The sequence below is a fragment of the Protopterus annectens genome, chromosome 4.part1 (genome assembly GCF_019279795.1).
Source record: "Protopterus annectens isolate FY-2018-M chromosome 4.part1, PAN1.0, whole genome shotgun sequence".
Taxonomy (NCBI): domain Eukaryota; kingdom Metazoa; phylum Chordata; order Ceratodontiformes; family Protopteridae; genus Protopterus; species Protopterus annectens.
In genome coordinates this window covers 469103715-469123565 of record NC_056734.1, presented here as the reverse complement: position 1 = coordinate 469123565, position 19851 = coordinate 469103715, and the positions used below count along the sequence as shown (strand labels likewise).

At 35.8% G+C, this 19851-nt stretch overlaps 1 protein-coding gene across 1 annotated transcript in view; it reads right to left on the bottom strand.

The window, feature by feature from the left end:
* Window positions 1–19851, bottom strand: part of LOC122801231 (mucin-5AC-like) — a 206258-nt gene that overhangs the window by 108033 nt on the left and 78374 nt on the right. The gene's annotated exons all lie outside the window — the stretch shown is intronic.

Here is a 19851-nt window from a genome sequence, read left to right as displayed (position 1 = left end):
ATTAATCTCTACACCTATTGTTGTTACCATAAAAGGTAAAGGCAGAAATATTGGATAAGAGCTAATGTTTCTGAAGCTAAAGTAATACTACAATTTGAAAGTCATAAATGTTTCTTTGGATTTGTTCAGCTTAAATCTTAATATGGACTTTTCTGTTTAATCTACTTATCATTTTTGAACTATAAAATTTATAGGCATTAAGTGAATATAGCATGAATAGCTCAAAATCTGCTCCCTATAAAGCTGTTCAGATGCACATTTGTATGAAAGTCTTAAACGGTAGAGCCTTTTTAATGTCATATCTGCATGGGTTATTTGATATTGACGAGGTGTACATTGTCAGTGTGTTTATATGTAAGTCCTTATGTTCAACAATACTGAGTGCCTGAATTCCATTTTGCAATCATCCTAGGAATACATCTGCATTAATCTGTCTAAATATTTTCTACATGTCATGACTTCTTTTCCTAGAATCATACGTTGTCTAACTTCTTCAGGTAGTAAGATATCCATTGAATACATTGTTTTATATTACAGATTTTGATTTTCCATTTAAAGCACTCAGCCATCTACCACCATTAAGGGCAGTGTTTTATAAAAATAAATTGTAAAATAAAAGTTTTTGTAGTTAGGGTATGGCATTCTACACCAACTCACGACACCATGAGTAAAATTCTTGTTTAGCTATCTTTGAGTATTAATGAGTATGATTATTTCCACAATGTAATTACTATCCATTGTGGATAAAGAAGTCAGCATACCTTACACTGAATGACAGGCTTTCATTTTTCCAGTTTACTTATTGCTGCTAGCTATTATTTGGATAAGCATTAAGAGAATATAGCATGAATAGCTCAAAAAACTATTCCATATATAGTTAAAGGCTGTCAAAACAGATAAGCTAATAACTTTTTTGAATTATACTTATTAAGTTTTTATGCACTCTCTGTTCAGATGCTCATTTATATGAAATATTTAATGGTAAAGCCCTTTCAAATATCATATATGAATGGGATCTTTGAAATTCAGGAGTTCTACATTGGCACTATATTTCATTGTAGGTCCTGTATGTTCAGCAATATTGAGTGCCTGCATTCCATTTTACAAACAGCCTAGGATTACATCTTTCCTATTCTGACTACAAGCTCCTAATGATGCCCAGAGATGTTTACTTAGAATCCAACTTGTCCAACTTCTTCACATAGTCAGATTTCCATTTACTGTATTGTTTTATAGTACTACAAATTTTGATTTTTCATTTAAGCCCATCAACTTTCTAACAGTATGTTTGGCAGTGTTTCTTAAATATAAATTAGAGCATAAAAGTTAGCAGCTTTTATTCTATAGCATTTTACACCATCTCATCACATGATGAGTCAAATTCTTCATTAGCTATCTTTTAATTTAAAAAAACATGATTATATACACAATGTGGTGACTACCCATGGTGAAAAAAGAAGTCAGGATACCTTCCAGTGAATGTCAGGTTTTCATTTTTGCAGTTTTCTAAATGCATTGCCGGTGCATATGGTTTCACATGCACAGAAAAAAGAATAATACATGTATTTCTAAAAAACAGAGTATATCTGGAGTTAAATATTAGATTAAAGGATTCAGGGATTGTGCTCTTACTGAAACTCAATTCACTCAGGTTTAATAAAATGCCCAAAAACTAGATGATCCTTGCAATTAGCTAATGGCATGAAGGAGGATTGTCTGTTCACCTCTCATGTTGGATTGGTATGACACAATTTCCTAACACAGCAACTAGGGGAGTGCAGCTTAACAGCTGAAGACTGCAGATATCACTTTCTGTGCTCACCCCAGGAGCATGTCCTCTTGTTGACAATGATTCTGATAGAAGGGATGGATAACCTGAACTGGTAGCCTGCTTCACTTCCAACTTCAGTTCCTACAGTGTGTTATAAACAGAGAATAGCATTAGGATACTCAAATAAACTAGTAACAGCAAATAATTGCTTCTACGTGACAGTGCCTTCCATTCAGTGGTCAAACAGGTGATAAGTAAAGAATGGGACAGTTGATTGGGATGGAGCTGATGGTACAAATCTGGTAGAAAAGGAGTGCATTGAAAAGTAGGAAATGAAGTATTTCTAAATTGAAACATGTCTGTCAAGTGAGAAGGTTAAGATTATGCAATAAGACACAAGATGTCACTTTCTAAAATATACAATATTTCTTAAAGGGAGAGCATTTGAAGACACATCTATTGAAGAAACAGAGAGCAGTACATCTCATCCTGTGGAAATATCAACCATTAGTTTTACTGCTGTTCCTACAACAGGTAAAAACTGCCATTCATTATTTAGTTACAAATGGGCAGATGACACAAATTAGCTTTAAACAAAAAGTGAAATGTAATTGCTACACATGATTCTGACTTTGAGAAGGAGAAAAGTTTATATGGCTAATTTGCAAAAACTGTTCATATATCAATGTATACATGAATTTTGGATCATCAGATGTACATCATCACTCTGGAAGAACCAGATATTATTGTAAGTTATTCCCCTTAGTCACATTTACTCTCTCTAAAACATCATAGACAAATCTTTGATTTACACTAGACAGATTATTTTTAACACAGTAAAACACCATCAGATTTGCTGAGAAAATGTCATGTCAGTGGTTGACTGGAACACTTGTAATGTGTAAGTAAAATAATACACAATGACAATGTCAAAAATCAGCCAAAAATCATAACTACCAAAGTTTTAATATTTCAGTCTTCAACACAGTCAATCAAATTTTCAGAAGTACATTTATTGTCTTGTAAAAGACTACAAATTCTTAAAACTCTTAGACTTGAATTAGAAAATAACTATATTTAAATTAATATGATCTGTACAGTACATTAAAGCTGAGAAATGACAAAAATTTTAAGCAACAGTGACAAAAATACTGACAATCCATAAGACATTTTATTAATAAGAAATAAAAGCAAATGTTAAGTTGTCAATCTCGCCTTCATTCTTGCTGGATGGGTTCGGAGCCGATCCTCGGCTCCAACTCGGCACTTGCTAAGCTCGAGAGCTAATTTTACCAGCTCAAGGCAACCCTATATCCCATGATGCAAGGCGGAGATTACTCAGATCTCGTTTGCCGCTTCGCTAACAAGGTGCCTTCTTTTACCAGCTCTAGGTAAGTGAACTTTTCAGAGACTTTTTGTCTACCCCCTTTAACTTTTTACATATAAATATTATTTTTTGTTAATTACCGACTCACATTAACCCTATTTTTGTCAGTGTTCCCTTCTTTTAAGTAAATATTCCCTTACCCCTAGTTAGGCCTTAGGCCTTCCCCTCCCTAAATTTTTTCCTGTCAGGGATTTTTTGTGTGTGTGACTGTCTGTTATCCCTGTTAGTTTAATTTAATTTAGTTAAATTGTTGGACTGAGTGTGTTTTGTGTGTGAGTGTGTTTCCGGTGTTTCATCGACACAGTTATGTCGAAGGACACTAAGGTCTCAGGCTTCAAGAAGTGTGACTCGTGCTGTCAGAAGATGTCTCTGACAGACGGTCACACTTCTTGTGTTTATTACCTGGGACCTTCGCACCTGCAGGACTCTTGCGCTATCTGTCATGCTTTCAGCCCAAGAGTCCTCCAGGAATGAAAAAATAAGCTCATTTTAAGGGGCTTATTAAAACCCGAGAGCTCCCTGACTAAGTCAGCGCCAGGGAAGCCCTCAAAACCTGTTAAGCCTTTGGCTCAGGCTTCCAAGCCGTCGGCTTCAGGTTCTTCCTCACCAGGCTCGAGATCGGCTCCGGCTGGAGCCGATCTTTCTATACCAGTATCAGTATCGCCTCCATCCGGCGCCAATACTGTCAAGTCTAGACACTCAGTGTCGGCTCCGGTTGGAGCCGACATATCTTTGGCTCCGATGGCTCCATTGATCAAAAAAAAGAGATCTCGATCCCCTTCTGTGGAATCTATTCATTCGGCTACAAGATCACCCTTGCTCTCGGAGCGGAGCCATCGGAGCCGATCTTCTCAGTCATCCAGGCTATCTGATCACGACCTTGAGAGAGTGGTGAGTAGACTATTAAAGTCTCAGGCATTGGCCCAAATACTCCATAGCCCATCTCAACAGACGGTAGCTATATCACATCCACCGAACATTCCTCCTTTGACTCTCTTACAGAGCTTGGAGCCGGAGCTCCTCGGAACCGGTACCATTGTGACTTCGGAGCCGATACCACCCCTTTCGGCTCCATCGTCCTCGGCTCCGATTTCCTCCTTGAGACCTTCATTGGAGGGATCCGAGCGTCTAGTCTCTCTCGTCGGCTCCAAGGGGGCGAGTGGCATCGGACCCTTGTCCGACCCCGTTCTCCCTCTCAGAGCTTCGGCGTTGGTGAGCTCGGCCCCGACATCTGCCTCGGAGCCTTCCCTCTTGGTGAGGCCTGGGGTTCCTATCTCTTCAGAGCGGGAACTTTCTGGTCCCTCTGACGGGGGAGCCTTTGAGGTGATGAGGAGTGTACTAGCCCCTGGGCTTAGTCAACGGACAATTCCATCAGCTCCTCCTACTACAGTGCCTGCTGACGTCTCTTCCCACTCTCTTGCTCCCGGACCCAGAGATCCAACGCCTCAGGTTTCCCCATTGGGAATATCTTCCTCTTCCGAGGCTTCTCCTGATCCATCAGGAGAACCCCCCCGTAAGAGGACATGTAAGAGGAAACATTTAGACTCCCCTGAGTCTACTACATCAGATACTGACTTGGATGAGTTGGAGGGATCCCCAAGGTCCTCCTCTGAGGATGTCTCATTTTCAGACATCCTTGAAATCCTTAAACAGAGGGGGAACTGGCCCTCCCTTAATCCCTCCGAGGACGAGTCAGTATACCTGGAGGCGTTCGGATCTCGACCCTCCACCTCCTGGGTGTCTCCACTTTTCGACCCTCTCATGGAGGTAGTGGCTCGGAAGGCGTGGATGGCTCCAGATTCGGTGGAACCTATCCCCAGGAGACCTTCAAAATGTATTACTGCCACACAAGACAGACAATATTTAACAAAGGGTGTCCCAGTTGTTGCCATGGTGGTGGCTGCTGCCACCAAGAAGGAATTAGCTGATCCTTTAGTACCTGTCCATCCTCCTAATAAGGATTCTAGGACTATGGACAGGTACGGTGTTTGATTTTTTCTTCAGCGACTTTTGCCATGAGATCGCTGAACTACTTATGCCACTTCACCCGCCTTCAAAGAGATGTTCTTAAAGAGTTGGGAGAAGTTTTACAGGATCCGTCAGCTGCTGGGTCTCAGGATAAGATTAGCTCACAGCTAGGAATCCTTAACTCCATTGCTAACTCCTCCATGCGGCTCATTTCTTATGCAGCCGATGGAACGAGTAGGGCCACAGGCACAGGAGTGGCTTTAAGGTGTCAGTCCTGGATGCGGCTTTGTAATTTTGCAGACCCCTTCAAGGCGTCTTTCACAAACTCCCCTTTTGATGGCTCGACCTTGTTCGGTCCACAAGTGAAAGACACTTTGACTAGATGCGAACAAGATGGCAAGACTCTTTCTGCCGTAGGAGTCCGTTTCTCCACCCCTTCTAGACCTTACCCCAAAGGACAGAAGGGAAGGAAAATGTGGTTCCACAAATCTCAAGGAGTCACGCCTGACGCACAAAGTCAGTTTATCCCCAGAAGCAGAGGGAGTAACAATAATAGACGCCACCCTAGGGGCAGAGGTGGTCCGCAGAATCAGGGTAGCAGAGAGCCTCTTTCTGACAAACCCTTCCAGCATCCCTGAGATGTTGCCCGATTGTCCACCTTCGGAGGCAGTCGGGGGAAAATTATCGCTGTACCCAATAGCCTGGCTTTCCCTTTCTCAAGACAAATGGGTACAGTCAATTATATCCGAGGGTTACAAAATTCCCTTTATTCAAACCCCAATTCAACAAAAGGGAACCCTTCCAGACATTCCACCCTGTCTAAGGGAACTAGCAGTACTAGAAATATCAAAACTGCTAGTAAAAAGAGCCATCCAGCCAGTCCCAGCAGACCAAATAGGATCCGAAATCTACTCAAGGTTCTTTTTAGTTCCAAAAAAGACAGGGGACTGGAGACCAATATTAGATCTGAGCAAACTCAACAAGTTTGTAAAGAACTCAAGATTCCAGATGGTCACACTTCAGTCCATTCTGCCCTTTCTGGGCAAGGACAATTGGATGTGCTCGATAGATCTTCAGGATGCGTACTATCACATAAAAATTCACAGACGCTCCAGAAGATTTCTCAGCTTTCGGGGACCAGTCACTTCCAATTCAGAGCCCTTCCCTTTGGACTCACTACAGCCCCCAGAGTGTTCACCAAATGCATGGCAGTGGTTACGGCTCACCTGAGACGTCAAGGATTCCAGGTGTTTCCATATCTAGATGACTGGTTCCTCACTGCCACCACCAGGCATCAGCTTCTCCAAGCCAGAAATTACACCATTCACACTTGCAGAGGGCTAGGAATTTCTATAAATTTCGAAAAATCTGCCTTGTCGCCTTGTCAATATATTACTTTTATAGGCGCAAAATTGGACACCGTACAACTTTCAGCAAGGTTGACAGACCAAAGGATCTTGGACATTCAAAGACACGTCCAAGTGATTCTATTCAGCAACAAAATTCAGGCCAGATTTCCTCTGAAAGTACTGGGTCTTATGGCGGCCGCCATAACACTTCTTCCCCTTGCCTGCTTTTACATGCGGCTTCTACAATGGATGCTATTCACCCAATGGTCCTTTCAACAACTTCCCATGCGTCACGAGATCATAGTAACTCCAACTTGCAAAAGACATCTGACTTGGTGGATATCGTCCCCTCAAATCCATCAAGGCAGACCATTTGTTCCTCTTGCCCTGGTTGCCATGGTTACATCGGACACCTCCCTGATCGGGTGGGGGGGCATTATCAGGGCAGAATGGTCCATGGCACTTGGCAACCTTTCGAGTACCATCTGCACATAAATGTTCTGGAGATGAAAGCAGTGCTTTTAACGTTGCAAGCCCTCAACGACTCTCTTCCCCTGGGAACTATTGCAGTCCAAACGGACAATATGTCCATAGTGTGGTACATAAACAAACAGGGTGGAACCAAGTCCTATCCACTGTGTCGAGAGGCTCTCAGAATTTGGCAATGGGCAATCTCCTCTCACCGGTTTCTGATAGCAATGCACATCCCCGGGAAATACAACATCATAGCGGACAGATTGAGCAGAGCTATTCTCATGCCTCACGAGTGGTCTGTCAAACAGTCAGTGACGGAAGAGATTTTTCAGAAGTGGGGCCTTCCTTGCTGTGACCTTTTCACTACACCTCAAAACAGCAAATGCCCAGACTTCTTCTCTCACTTCCCCCTTCCAGGCCATCCCCCCAGAGACACTCTAACCCAAGATTGGCCCCTGGGACTTCTTTATGCTTTTCCTCCTTTTCTGCTGATACCTCAGCTAATTCAGAAAGCAACCGCCTTGAGAGCCAAGTTGATTCTCATTGCCCCTTATTGGCCTCGACAGATATGGTTTCCGTTCCTACATCATTACCTCTTGGTACAGCCATGGCATCTGGACCCGGTTCCAGATCTTCTGACCCACCAGTCGGGTCAACTGCACCAATCCATACCTTCTCTCAACCTCACTGCTTGATTGCGCCACTTCCATCCTTAGTCAGGCTTCCTATGATTTCTAATCCTGTACGGAATATCATAGTAGCTTCCCTAAAATCTTCTACCAGAAAGATCTACGCTAGTAAATGGCGACGTTTCTCTTTCTGGGCAAAAGCTAGGAACATAGACCCCTATACTGCTCCAATTCATTCAGTATTGGACTTCCTAGCTGACATTTTTAATTCAGGATCCTCTTCTTCCACAGTGAAAGTTCAACTGGCAGCCATTTCAAATTTTCATATAGGCTTTTTGGACCACAACATTATGTCACATAAACTTTGCAAGGCATTCCTTCGAGGTATCTTTTTATTGAAATCTCCAATTAGAGACCCCCCACCACAGTGGGATCTAAATTTAATTTTAACATCCTTGATTCTTCCCCCGTTCAAACCTGCAGCTGCCTGTTCTTTGAAATTGCTTTCTTGGAAGACACTTTTTCTAGTTGCCATTACATCTGCCAGGAGAGTATCTGAACTTCATGCTCTCTGTGTTTGCCCTCCCTATCTAATATTCCACAAACATAGGGTATCCCTAAGAACTAATCCGTCTTTCTTACCAAAGGTGGCATCTCAGACTAACCTAAATCAGTCCATTGATCTTCCAGTATTTTTCCTGAATTACTCTGATAGAGCTGAACAAAAATTACATTATCTCGATGTTCACCGTCAGCTCAGATATTATCTGGATAAGACAAACATTTTTAGGAAATCTGATCAACTTTTTCTATCCTATGCAGAGAACAGGAAAGGCCTTCCAGATTCTAAGGTAACTTTATCTAGGTGGCTGTCTTCTGTGATCACTTACATTTATCAACTCAGAGGCAAAGAGTTGGTTTCTAACCCAAAAGCCCATTCTACCAGAGCTCTAGCTACATCTACAGCTTTTCAAGCTAGACTTCCAATAGACACTATTTGTGCAGCAGCCACATGGGCCTCTCCTCATACCTTTGTTTCACATTACAAATTAGATTTGGCCTCCAGAGACAGAGCAAATTTTGGTTCCACCGTTCTCAAGAGTCTGTTCCATTGAGCCACCCAGGATAGAGGTGCTAGGGATGCGGTCCCATCCATCAAGAATGAAGGCGAGATTGACAACTTAACATTTAGAAGTTATGTACCTACCATAACGTTCCATGTTAGTTGCCTTCTCTCGCCTTCTTTCTTGCGTCCTTCCCCCTAGCCTGGTCAGACCGAGAAGATTATACATCTTCTATTAAGAGGTTATTACCGTTTTTTTTAGCTGTTCAACTCCTAGTGTCACTAGATTATGTGGATCCTTTCTAGAGGGTTATGATGTTATTTAGTATTTCTTATTTCCTTCCTCCTAAGTTGGAAGAAAATACTGCTATTTCTGTAGCTACCAAATGAGATCTGAGTAATCTCCGCCTTGCATCATGGGATATAGGGTTGCCTCGAGCTGGTAAAATTAGCTCTCGAGCTTAGCAAGTGCTGAGATGGAGCCAAGGATCGGCTCCGAACCCATCCAGCAAGAAAGAAGGCGAGAGAAGACAACTAACATGGAACGTTATGGTAGGTACATAACTTCTAATTTTTAAAAGATATAAATGCTTTAAGAATTAATTACTTTTAAAAACGAGTTAAATTAAAGTATATTCCTTCACAGGGAAAATATGACTTTGTCATACTATTTTTAGTAAAAGTTCTTCCAGTTATTATTTAAACCAAATAATAATATTTAACGAAACATGAAACATGTGTCTCCTTGACTGAATTTTACTGTTTCCTAAATCTGCATACAGTTTAAATGTTACAATGTTTGCAAAAAAAAAGAATTAAGAAGTTAGTCCCTGGATAATTTTAAAACATTTTTAAATAATTAGAATATTTGAGAGTAGCTACTATATTTTACAGAATCACATTAAAATGCTACACTGGTAGTTTAATATGATGGAGTGCTATCATTGTGATGTACTGAGTATCTATGAAGTTTATAAGCTTAACATATACTAATCTATATGTTTTATCATGCTTTTAATCAATTTGTAGAATACTTTTTCTACAGTATGTGTTGCGAAGTTTAGGAAGTGTTCCATATTGTGTGCATTTGTGCAAGAAAATTGGCATAAATTGGATTGTAGTATAAAGTAGGATTTTTTTCATGTTTTTACTGAAAGAAAAATAAGTTGATAGATGAAATGGGTGAGGTGCTGTTAGCTTACCAAAAGAAGGGAGTCTTAAAATAAAGATCTTTTTTATTAACACCAAACAAATTAATATTTAAAAAAAGACAGAGTTCTGCATCTCCAAGAATAAATAGATCAAGCTGTTAATTTACTGCAATTCCTGCATCAATATTTGAAGCAGAAACATTTATACATGAAGTAGAGAATCAGATATAGTCTTTCAAGTACACAAAGTTCTACTTTTACAACAGTTACTGCACAACTTTCAGAAACAACATCAACAGAAACAATAATTCATGAAACAGAAAATACCATACCTCCTTCTCCAACTACATTAATCTCTACAACTATTGTTGTTACTATAAAAGGTAAAAGCAGAAGTATTGGATTTGAACTAATGTTTCACAAGCTAGAGTAATACTATAATTTGAAAGTCATAAATTTTTCTTTGGATTTGCTCAGCTTAAATCTTTATATGGGCATTTCTGTTTAGTCTACTTATCATTTTTGAACTATGAAATTTATAAGCATTAAGAGAATACAGCATGAATAGCTCAAAAATCTGCTCCCTATAAAGCTGTTCAGATGCACATTTGTATGAAATTCTTAAATGGTAGAGCCTTTTTAATGTCATATCTGAATGGGTTATTTGATATTGAAGAGGTGTACATTCTCAGTGTGTTTATATGTAAGTCCTTATGTTCAACAATACTGAGTGCCTGAATTCCATTTTGCAATCATCCTAGGAATACATCTGCATTAATCTGTCTAAATCTTTTCTTCGTGTCATGACTTCTTTTCCTAGAATCATAAGTTGTCTAACTTATTCAGGTAGTAAGATACCCATTGAATACATTGTTTTATATTACAGATTTTGATTTTCTATTTAAAGCACTCAGCCATCTACCACCATTAAGGGCAGTGGTTTTTAAACTTAAATTGCAAAATAAAAGTTTATGCACTTATGGTATGGCATTCCACACCAACTCACCATATCATGAGTAAAATTCCTGTTTAGCTATCTTTGAGTATTAATGAGCATGATTATTTCCACAATGTAATTACTATCCATGGTGGATAAAGAAGTCAGCATACCTTACACTGAATGTAAGGTTTTCATTTTTGCAGTTTACTTATTGTTTCTAGCTATTATTTGTATAAGCAGTAACATAATATAGCATGAATAGCTCAGAAAACTATTCCATATAAAGATACAGGCTGTCAAGCAGATAAGCTAATAACTTTTTTGAATTATACTTATTAAGTTTATATGAACTTTCAGTTCAGATGCTCATTTATATGGAAATATTAAATGGTAAAGCCCTTTTTAATGTCATATATGAATGGGATCTTTGATATTCAGGAGTTCTACATTGGCACTATATTTCATTGTAGGTCCTGTATGTTCAGCAATATTGAGTGCCTGAATTCCATTTTGCTATTAACCTAGGATTACGTCTTTCCTATTCTGACTACAAGCTCTTAATGATGTCCCGAGATGTTTACTTAGAATCCAACTTGTCCAACTTCTTCACATAGTAAGATATCCATTGACTGTATTGTTTTATAGTACTACAAATTTTGATTTTTCATTTAAAACCATCAACTGTATAACAGTATTTTCGGCAGTGGTTCTTAAATATAAATTGGAGCATAAAAGTTAGCAGCTTTTATTCTATGGCATTTTACACCAACTCATCACATGAGGAGTCAAATTCTTCTTTAGCTATCTTTTAGTTTTAAAAACCATGATTATTTCCACAATGTGGTGACTACCCATGGTGAAAAAAGAAGTCAGGATACCTTCCAGTGAATGTCAGGTTTTCATTTTTGCAGTTTTCTAAATGCATTGCCGGTGCATATAGTTTCACATGCACAGAAAAAAGAATAATACATGTATTTCTACAAAACAGAGTATATCTGGAGTTAAATATTAGATTAAAGGATTCAGGGATTGTGCTCTTACTGAAACTCAATTCACTCAGGTTTAATAAAATGCCCAAAAACTAGATGATCCTTGCAATTAGCTAAAGGCATGAAGGAGGATTGTCTGTTCACCTCTCATGTTGGATTGGTATGACACAATTTCCTAACACAGCAAATAGGGGAGTGCAGCTTAACAGCTGAAGACTGCAGATATCACTTTCTGTGCTCACCCCAGGGGCAGGTCCTCTTGTTGACAATGATTCTGATAGAAGGGATGGATAACCTGAACAGGCAGCCTGCTTCACTTCCAACTTCAGTTCTTACAGTGTGTTATCCACAGAGAATAGCGTTAGGATAGTCAAAGAAACTAGTAACCACAAATAATTGCTTCTATGTGACAGTGCCTTCCATTCAGTGGTCAAACAGGTGATGAGTAAAGAATGGGACAATTGATTGGGATGGAGCTGATGGCACAAATCTTGTAGAAACAGAGAGTATTGAAAAGTAGGAAGTGAAGTATTTCTGAATTGAAACATGACCGTCAAGTGAGAAGGTTAAGATTATGCAGTAAGACACAAGATGTCACTTTCTAAAATATACAATATTTCTTAAAGGGACAACATTTGAAGACACATCTATTGAAGAAACAGAGAGCAGTACATCTCATCCTGTGAAAATATCAACCATTAGTTTTACTGCTGTTCCTACAACAGGTAAAAACTGCCATTCATTATTTAGTTACAAATGGGCAGATGACACAAATTAACTTTAAACAAAAAGTGAAATGTAATTGCTACACATGCTTTTGACTTTTAGAAGGAGAAAAGTTTATATCGCTATTTCTAAAAACTGTTCATATATCAATATATATATGAATTTTGGATCATCACATGTACATCTTCACTCTGGAAGAACCAGATGTTATTGTAAGTTATTCCCCTTAGTCACATTTACTCTCTAAAACATCATAGACAAATCTTTGATTTACACTGGACAGATTATTTTTAACACAGTAAAACACCATCAGATTTATTGAGAAAATTTCATGTCAGTGGTTGACTGGAACACTTGCAATGTGTAAGTAAAATAATCCACAATGACAATGGCAAAAATCAGCCAAAAGTCATAACTACCAAAGTTTTAACTTTTTCAGTCCTCAACACAGATAATCAAATTTTAAGAAGCACATTTATTGTCATGTAAAAAAACTGCAAATTCTTAAAACTCTTAGACTTGAATTAGAAAATAACTATATTTAAAATATTATGATCTGCACAGTACATTAAAGCTGAGATTCATAGTGAAACTACAAAAAATTTAAAAAACACCTACAAAAATACTGACAATCCACACAAAATGTTATTAATAATAAATACAAACAATTTTTAAAAGATGTAAATGCTTTCAGAATTAATTACTTTTAAAAAGGGTTAAATTAAAGTATATTCCTTCATAGGGAAAATATGACTTTGTCATACTATTTTTAGTAAAAGTGCTTCCAGTTAATATTTAAACCAAATAATAATATTTAACAAAAAATGAGATGCATGTCTCCTTGATTGAATTTTACTGTTTCCTAAAACTGCATATAGTTTAAATGTTACAAGGTTTGCAAAAAATTAATTAAGAAGTTAGGCCATGGATAATTTTAAAACATTTTTGAATAACTAGAATATTTGAGAGTAGCTGCTATATTTTGCAGAGTAACGTTAAAATGCTACACAGGTAATTTAATATGATGGAGTGCTATCATTGTGATGTATTGAGTATCTGTGAAGTTTATAAACTTAACATATACTAATCTATATGTTTTATCTTGCCTTTAATCAATTTGTAAAATAGTTTTTCTACAGTATGTGTTGCAAAGTATAAAAGGTGTTTCATATTTTGTGCCTTTGTGCAACAAAATTGGTATAAAATGGCTTGCGGTATAAAGTAGGTATTTTTCATGTTTTTATTCAAAGAAAAATAAGTTGATAGATGAAATGGGTGAGATGCTGTTAGCTTACCAAAAGAAGGGAGTCTTAAAATAATGATCTGTTTGATTAACACCAAACAAATTAATACTTTAAAAAATACAGAATTCTGCATCTCCAAGTATAAATAGATCAAGCTCTTCATTTACTGCAATTCCTGCATCAATAATTGAAGCAGAAACATTTATACAGGAAGTAGAGAGAATCACATATAGTCCTTCAAGTACACCAAGCTCTACTTTTACAGCAGTTACTGCAGCACTTTCAGAAACAACATCAACAGAAACAATCATTCAAGAAACAGAAAGTACCATATCTCCTTCTCCAACTACATTAATCTATACACCCGTTGTTGTTACTATGGAAGATAAAGGTAGAAATATTGGTTTTGAGCTAATGTTTTGAAAGATAAAGTAATACTACAATTTGAAAGTCATAAATTGTTCTTTGGATTTGCTCAGCTTAAGTCTTAATATGGACTTTTCTGTTTAGTCTACTTATGATTTTTGAACTATAAAATTTATAAGCATTAAGAGAATATAGCATGAATAGCTTACAAATCTACTCCCTATAAAGCTGTTCAGGTGCACATTTGTATGAAATTCTTAAATGGCAGAGCCTATCTGGATGGGTTATTTGACCTTGAAGAAGTGTACCTTCTCAATGTATTTCTATGTAAGTCCTTATGTTCAACAATACTGAGTGCCTGGATTCCATGTTGCAATCATCCTAAGAATACATCTTCCCTAATCTGCCTACATTTTTTTCTACATGTCATGACATCTTTTCCTAGAATCATAATTTGTCTAACTTCTTCAGGTAGTAAGATCCCCATTAATACAATGTTTTATATTACAGATTTAGATTTTTTATTTAAAACACTCAGCCATCTACCACCATTAAGGGCAGTGGTTTTAAACATAAATTGCAAAATAAAAGTTTGTAGCACTTATGGTATGGCATTCTACACTGACTCACCACATCATGAGTAAAATTCCTGTTTAGCTATCTTTGAGTATTAATGAGCATGATTATTTCCACAATGTAATTACTATCCATGGTGGATAAAGAAGTCAGCATACCTTACACTGAATGACAGGTTTTCATTTTTGCAGTTTACTTATTATTTCTAGCTATTATTTGTATAAGCATTAAGACAATATAGCATGAATAGCTCACAAAACTATTCCATATAAAGTTACAGGCTGTCAAAACAGATAATCTAATAACTTTTTTTGAATTATACTTATTAAGTTTTTATGCACATTCAGTTTAGCTGCTCATTTATATGGAAATATTAAATGGTAAAGCCCATTTTAAAGTCATATATGAATGGGATCTTTGATATTCAGGAGTTCTACATTGGCACTATATTTCTTTTTAGGTCCTATATGTACAGCAATATTGAGTCCCTGAATTCCATTTTGCAATCAACCTAGGATTACATCTTTCCTATTCTGACTACAAGCTCTTAATGATGTCCTGAGATGTTTACTTAGAATCCAACTTGTCCAACTCCTTCACATAGTAAGATATCCATTGTATATATTGTTTTATAGTACAAATTTTGATGTTTCATTTAAAACCATCAGCTGTCTAACAGTATTTTTGGCAGTGGTTCTTAAATATAAATTGGAGCATAAAAGTTAGCAGCTTTTATTTTATGGCATTTTACACCAATTCATCACATGAGGAGTCAAATTCTTCTTTAGCTATCTTTTAGTTTTAAAAACCATGATTATTTCCACAATGTGGTGACTACCCATGGTGAAAAAAGAAGTCAGGATACCTTCCAGTGAATGTCAGGTTTTCATTTTTGCAGTTTTCTAAATGCATTGCCGGTGCATATAGTTTCACATGCACAGAAAAAAGAATAATACATGTATTTCTACAAAACAGAGTATATCTGGAGTTAAATATTAGATTAAAGGATTCAGGGATTGTGCTCTTACTGAAACTCAATTCACTCAGGTTTAATAAGATGCCCCAAAACTTGAGGATCCTTGCAATTAGCTAAAGGCATGAAGAAGGATTTTCTATTCACCTCTCATGTGGGTTTGGTATGACACAAGTTCCTATGATAGCAAATAAGGGAGTGCAGCTTAACAGCCAAAGACTGCAGATATCACTTTCTGTCCACAGCCCAGGGGCAGGTCCAATTTGTTGACAATGATTTTCATAGAAGGAGTTGATAACCTGAACAGGCAGCCTGCTTCACTTCCACCTTCTGTTCTGACAGTTTGTTATCCATGGAGAATAGAGTTAGGATAGTCAAAGAAACTAGTAACCACAAATAATTCCTTCTAAGTGACAGTGCCTCCCATTCAGTGGTCAAACAGGTGATGAGTAAGGAATGGGACAGTTGATTGGGATGGAGCTGATGGCACAAATCTGGTAGAAACAGAGAGTATTGAAAAGTAGGAAATGAAGTATTTATGAATTGAGACATGACCGTCAGGTGAGAAGGTTAAGATTATGCAATAAGGCACAAGATGTCACTTTCTAAAATATACAATATTTCTTAAAGGGACAACATTTGAAGAAACATCTATTGAAGAAACAGAGAGCAGTACATCTCATCCTGTGGAAATATCAACTATTAGCTTTACTGCTGTTCCTACAACAGGTAAAACCTGCCATTTATTATTGAGTTACAAATGGGCAGATAACATAAATTAGCTTTAAACAAAAAGTGAAATGTAATTGCTACACGTGCTTTTAACTTTGAGAAGGAGAAAAGTTTATATGGCTATTATAAAAAACTGTTCATATATCAATGCAGACATGAATTTTGGATCATCACATGTACCTCTTCACTCTGAAAAAAACAGATGTTATTGTAAGTCATTCCCCTTAGTCACATTTACTCTCTCTAAAATGTCATAGACAAATCTCTGACTGACACAAGACAGATTATTTTTAACAGCATAAAACACCATCAGATTTGCAGAGAAAATGTCACGTCAGTAGTTGACTGGAACATTTCTAATGTGTAAGTTAAATAATACACAATGGAAATGGCAAAAATCAGCCAAAAGTCATAACTACCAAAGTTTTAACTTTTTCAGTCCTCCACTCAGAAAATCAAATTTTAAGAAGTGCAATCATTGTCATGAACAAAAACTGCAAACTCTTAAAACTCTTAGACTTGAATTAGAAAATAACTATATATAAAAATATTATGATCTGCACAGTACATTAAAGCTGAGATTCATAGTGAAATTACAAAAATTTTACAAAACAGCTGCAAAAATACTGATAATCCACAAGAACTTTTAGTAGTAATAAATATAATTTTTAAAAGATGTAAATGTGAATTACTTTTAAAAAGGGTTAAATTAAAGTGTATTCCTTCATAGGGAAAATATGACTTTGTCATACTATTTTTAGTAAAAGTGCTTCCAGTTAATATTTAAACCAAACAATAATATTTAAAAAAAATGAGACGGGTCTCCATGACTGAATTTTACTGTTTCCTAAATCTGCATATAGTTTAAATGTTACAAGGTTTACAAAAAAATGAATTAAGAAGTTAGGCCATGGATAATTTTAAAACATTTTTGAATAACTAGAATATTTCAGAGTAGATGCTATATTTTGAAGAATCTCATTAAAATCCTATACTGGTAATTTAATATGAGGGAGTGCTATCATTGTGAAGTAATGAGTATCTATGAAGTTTAAAAACTTTACATATACTAATATATATGTTTTATCATGCCTTTAATCAATTTGTAAAATAGTTTTTCTACAGTATGTGTTGCAAAGTATAAAAGGTGTTTCATATTTTGTGCATTTGTGCAAGAAAATTTGCATAAAATGGCTTGTAGTATAAAGTAGGATTTTTTTCATATTTTTATTGAAAGAAAAATAAGTTGATAGATGAAATGGGTGAGGTGCTGTTAGCTTACCAAAAGAAGGGTGTCTTAAAATAAAGATATGTTTGATTAACACCAAACAATTTAATACTTTAAGAAAGACAGAATTATGCATCTCCAAGTCTAACTAGATCAAGCTCTTTATTTACTGTAATTCCTGTATCAATATGTGAAGAAGAAACATTTATACATGAAGAGGAAAGAATCACATATAGTCTTTGAAGTACACCAAGCTCTACTTTTACAACAGTTACTGCACAACGTTCAGAAACAACATCAACAGAAACAATCATTCAAGAAACAGAAATTACCATATCTCCTTCTACAACTACATTAAGCTCTACACCTATTGTTGTTACTATGGAAGGTAAAGGCAGAAATATTCGTTTTGACCTAATGTTTTTGAAGCTAAAGTAATACTACAATTTGAAAGTCATAAATTTTCCTTTGGATTTACTCAGCTTAAGTCTTAATATGGACTTTTCTGTTTAGTCTACTTATAATTTTGAATTATAAAATTTATAAGCATTAAGCGAATATAGCATGAATAGCTCGCAAATCTGCTCCCTATAAAGCTGTTCAGATGCACATTTGTATGAAATTCTTAAATGGTAAAGCTTTTTTAATGTCATATCTGCATGAGTTATTTGATATTGAAGAGGTGTACATTCTCTGTGTGTTATATGTAAGTCCTTATGTTCAACAATACTGAGTGCCTGAATTCCATTTTGCAATCATCCTAGGAATACATCTGCATTAATCTGTTTACATCTTTACTACATGTCATGACATCTTTTCCTACAATCATAAGTTGTCTAACTTGTTCAGGTAGTAAGAAACCCATTGAATACATTGTTTTATATTACAGATTTTGAATTTTCATTTGAAACACTCAGCCATCTACCACCATTATGGGCAGTGGTTTTTAAACATAAATTGCAACATAAAAGTTTGTAGCACTTATGGTATGCCATTCTACACTGACTCACCACATCATGAGTAAAATTCCTGTTTAGCTATCATTGAGTATTAATGAGCATCATTATTTCCACAATGTTAATCCTCTTCACACAAAACTTGTAACAAGTAAGCCAACGAACCTTGGATCCTGGTTAAGAATAATCCTTTATTAAAAGCACCAACAATTCCGCATACAATAGTTAAAACAAACAGCAAGGACTAAGCGCTTTCACCCTGAAACACAGGGCATCATCAGAGTACTAATTGTGCACTACCTTCTTCTTTATATACTAAAATAGGTAACTTAATTGCACCTCGTTAAAACAAATTGTTAATGAATAATGCTTCTTTAATTAATTAATTTATAGTCAACCAGTATTAAAGTAAAAGGAACGAAAACCAAAAAGAAGTCAAATTACCATTGAAACTGACTTTGGATATTTAGGTGTATAACCAAATTCATCTGATCAATAAAACTGTTTGTGTTTATATATATAAATAAATGATTAAATATAAATATAAAAAAGCATGTGAATATTTATATACAAATAATTTACTTTAAAATTATGTATGAAAATTTTTTATATAAAAAACTGATTCATTATATGTCAAAACGTAATAGTAATAATATTAATAAATTTAATAAATTTAATAAATTAGTGAAAAATGTTAAAAAATGGTAAAAAATGTTAGAAAAAAATTTTGTTAATATATATATGTAAAGCAACATAACATATCTTAAAAGTCAAGACTTATAAATTACAATCCTATTACAGGAAAATGTAATAGATAATTTCATTTAAATGTAACACATATACAACGTAAAAAATATATACATATATGGTAGAAGAAATATATATGTTTGTAGTGCGTATAATAAAATAATAATATATATTTTTGAACAATAATCTAGTTGAAATATCAGTCTACTTTCACAATATTCAAGAATTTGTTCAAAATTGTTCTAAAATGTCTTTTAAAAAACATATTGTATACATATATATTTATTTAAAATAGTTTAATATAATAATAATTATTAGTACATATAACAATATTTAAATGAATTGAGATCTAAGTTTCAATATACTAGGTATTGAAATCTGTTCATTAATACCAAGCAATGCTGTGGCATTTAATCTTAATTGCCACAAACATTCCTTTGCTTCTAAGATCATCTTTTCATCACCACCACTACTTCCTTGATTAAAAATTCTATCAATAATGAAAAATATAAATTTTTTAAAATTAGAACAATTAATACTATGATTGTATAGAGCACTTGTAGTTTTTTTCTTCTTTATATC